The 3,856-nt window shown below is 42.7% G+C and overlaps 1 long non-coding RNA gene across 1 annotated transcript; it reads left to right on the top strand.

Moving 5' to 3' along the window:
* Window positions 1-1,274: 1,274 nt before the first annotated feature.
* Window positions 1,275-3,058, top strand: LOC130724190 (uncharacterized). The gene is made up of 2 exons (XR_009014449.1): window positions 1,275-1,562; window positions 2,808-3,058. It is a non-coding gene; the product is annotated as an uncharacterized LOC130724190 (long non-coding RNA).
* The last annotated feature ends 798 nt before the right edge of the window (window positions 3,059-3,856 follow it).

The raw sequence follows: 3,856 nt of genomic DNA, 5'->3' as shown, positions 1-3,856 counted from the left end.
CCTATCATCCCCAAACCGATGGGCAGACAGAGAGGACAATCCAGTCGCTGGAAGATTTGCTACGGGCCTGTGTGTTGGATCACAAGGGCAGTTGGGATGAGATGCTGCCATTGATCGAATTCACTTACAACAATAGTTTCCATGCGAGCATCGGCATGGCACCTTACGAAGCTTTGTACGGTCGGAGGTGTCGTACGCCCTTATGCTGGCATCAAGATGGAGAAAATTTCGTGATTGGCCCGGAATGGGTACAACAGACCACCGAGGAAGTCAGGAGAATTCAGGAAAAGATGAGAACCACGCAGAGTCGCCAAAAGAGTTACGCCGACAACCGACGAAAGGAGTTGGAATTTCAGGCCGGAGACCATGTCTTCTTGCGGGTTACCCCGATGACAGGTGTCGGAAGGGCAATCAAGTCCAAGAAGCTTACTCCGAAGTTTATTGGGCCGTACTAGATCACGGAGCGAGTTGGACCGGTGGCGTACAGGATCGCCCTACCACCGTTTCTATCCAACATCCATGACGTTCTTCATGTGTCGCAGTTGCGGAAGTACATGGCAGATGATTCGCATGTGATTACGCCAGATGACATACAGCTAAGAGATGATCTGACAATGGAGGTGCCACCCATCAAGATCGTCGACCGAAGCATAAAGCGCTTAAGAAACAAGGAGGTACCTTTAGTGAAGGTCGTGTGGAACCAAGAGACTGGTGACGCGACCTGGGAGTTAGAGGATAAGATGCGGGAGTCACACCCCGATTTATTTGTAAACCCTTAAGTTTCGAGGGCGAAACTATTTTAAGGGGGGTGGTATTGTAAGGCCCTAAGTTCAACTTGGAACAAATTTTATGGAAGTTTGAATAAAATTGAAGTTTTTGGCTATGTTTGATAACTGGCAGATTAGAACTGTCAACTTGTGCGAATTTTTAGAGGGTCTTAACGACTTAATTTGGGAAAACGTCCTTCATGAGAGTTGTAGCCCTTTAAGTCTAGAAAATTCTCCAAGTGGTTTCGTGTCGATCCGATATCTGTAGCTCCAGTTATCCCCGTTTTAGTGAACGTAGTTCCGGCTGTACAGTGCCAGCGGGATTATTACATTGTTTTTCTTCTAAGTCCGAATTTAATTATGAATTTACCTTTGAGGGCTTAGGTTTTAGTAAGTTTCAGGTCTGATTAGGTAATTAGACTGGTGGGTTAAGGTTGGACTTGGGTCGGGCTTGTGGAAAACAAAACCCTAGCCCACTTGTGGTTTGCATGGGATTAAGGGGAAAACCCTATTTTCTTTCCCTCATTCAGAACAGAACCTGCACAAGTTTCACGTAAGAACAGAAAGGGAAAATACAGAAGAGAGAAAAGAGAGAACTCTAGAGAGAGAGAGAGAGCAAGGGGAGCCGCCGCCCAAGCCACCACCACCGCCGTGTAGCGCGCGCGAGAGGAGAACGACAAGGGGGAGAGTTTCGCGAGGAAGAAGGAAGAGAGAGGAACGAGGACAGCAGCGTTCTGGACTTTGTTTTCATCACCAAAGCTTCTTCTTTTCATCTAAATTCATTCAAAACCCGAGGTAAGGGCTGGTCCTAGGACTTGGGTAGTTTATTAGGGACTTGTTGCTATGTTTGTTTGTGAAGAATCTTGATTGTAGAGGGTTTGCATGAGGGTTTGGGTTGAAGGTTTGCTTGCTGTACTATTATCATATGAGACCTATGTGATTTGATTTTATTGCTGGAACATAGCTTAAAGCCTTGGGCTGAGATGGTTTATAGCTTAAACTAGAGGTGGAAGTTTCGCTGCCAGTTTCCTGTACTGGACAGCGGACTTCAGAGCCCCTTTTTACCTGTTTATGGTCATCAAATGAAAAAGTGATTAAAATGAAAGTTGTAGATTTTCGAAATATCTTTCCAGACATATAAAAATCATAATTTTTGGTTTAGTAATGTGATCTGGGGGTCGTGTTTAGTAACTGTCACACCTGCTGTCTTCCTGTTCCGGACAGTTAGCTTTAAGGCCTAATATCACCTAATTCTGGGACTCAAATGAACAAGTGTGTAACTAGAGAGTTGTAGATATTTAAAATAGCTTTCTAGAAAGGTATCATACGTGATTTTTGGTTGAAAGATGCATTCTGTGGCTCTATTTTTGTGAAAGTTGTTTCTGCTGTCAATATGTTGAAGTTGCGATGATATATTATGCATGAGTGAATGTTCTTGCGTTCCTTTACGTGGATTATATTTATTTTCTGAGTTAATGGTTCAAGGGTCGCTCACCTAGCCGTAATTCCCTTGTAACCCGTGAATGTTGTGTTGTGAAGGTTGTTGTATAAAGAGTATGATAAGACTCTAGGATTGATTTTAGAGACTTAACAAAGAGAAAAGTGTAATAAACTCGCTTGCAAGTAAATGTGAATAATTGGACATAGGTCTGGTGAGGACTATGGACCATGAGAACGATGGTACCTTGCACGCGAGGGTGTTTTGTGGGTTGTACGGTGAGTCCCCACGTGATTGGCTGACTGCGGTCGCCTTGTGATTCTGTGGACGGACGGTGAGTCTGGCGGACGGTGAGTCCCCCCACATGATTGAGGGTTGTACGGTGAGTCCCCTCCGAGATTTGTTCATCTGCGGATGATCGTGATTATGGCCATGGAAGTTTTGGTGGGTTGTGTGAAGTGAGATTCCGTTAGTAACTGACTCTTTCCCATAAAAGACATATAATGTACTTATATTATATATGTTGTTGTTGATTTTATCAATATCATTCTTTTGTTGGACCTGACCCTGCTTGTTTGCTATGTGTTTGTTTGGGGGGGTAGATGGTCGTGAAGATAATGGCGATGACTCATTCTTGGGAGTTCATGCTACGTGACCTGCCAATACTGGAGGACGACTACACTTTAGAGGAAGAGGAAGAGGCTAAGGAATAGGGTTTGGGTTGAGAGTCTTTTGTTTTCTGTTGGGGTTGAGAGTTTCCGAAGTGTTGGTATCGAACAATTTTATTGCTTAAATTCGAATGAACAAGTTTTGATGTAATCTTTATTTTTATTCAGGCCTTTGTTTCGTACTCTTTACAGTTGGTTATTTAAAAAGTTTTACGAAGTTGGTTACTTCCGCAAGTTTTTTGGAAAGGTTATGTTTCAAGAGTTTTTGTAAAATGAAAGGTTTGTCATTAATTGAAGATTAATAAGTGAATCGACGAAAACTCTTTACGAAAATTGGTTAATTAGTTACTGTGTAACACTCGAGAAATCGGGGCGTTACAAGGAACCCAATTCACAGCACAAATGCTGTTAAGGATTGCATACTTCACACTAAGATTTCCAGTGGACAACAATTTCTTGCTGGGCCACTTCTTCACATTTCCAACAGTAAGTTCCTTGGCAACATCATCCATGGACACTTCTTCATCAGCAAATTCAATAGCACTTCTTCCAAGTGCTTGATTGATCACAACAGGTGAGAACACAACACATTCAGCCCTCACAAAGACTTTCCTGAATTCATCACTCTCAGGAAGTCCAACATCCACATAGAGATTCACTAAGAATTCTCTCACAAGCTTCTGATAGCACCTTCCAACATTCTGAATAGTCTCATCAGACCTGCTTTCTCTATAAGAACAATAACATCCTTACACTCAAGAACATTAGGACCAACTTCCCTTTCCTTGGCCATTCTTCTCTTGCAAACAAATTTCCACTTCTGAACACTCTCTTCTAAGTGAAAATACACCCTATCAATGGGAACAACAGGAACATTTTGAGGAATACGCATACCAGAATATTTCTTTTTCTCAGAAGGTCGAATGTCCTGGACATCGGCTTCAGCATCTGACTCAGAGTCTTCAACATCAATTGGAACCTTT

This window comes from Lotus japonicus, chromosome 6, assembly GCF_012489685.1.
Source record: "Lotus japonicus ecotype B-129 chromosome 6, LjGifu_v1.2".
Classification (NCBI taxonomy): domain Eukaryota; kingdom Viridiplantae; phylum Streptophyta; class Magnoliopsida; order Fabales; family Fabaceae; genus Lotus; species Lotus japonicus.
Note: the sequence above shows the minus strand (reverse complement) of the source record. Positions and strands in the feature narration are given on the sequence as shown.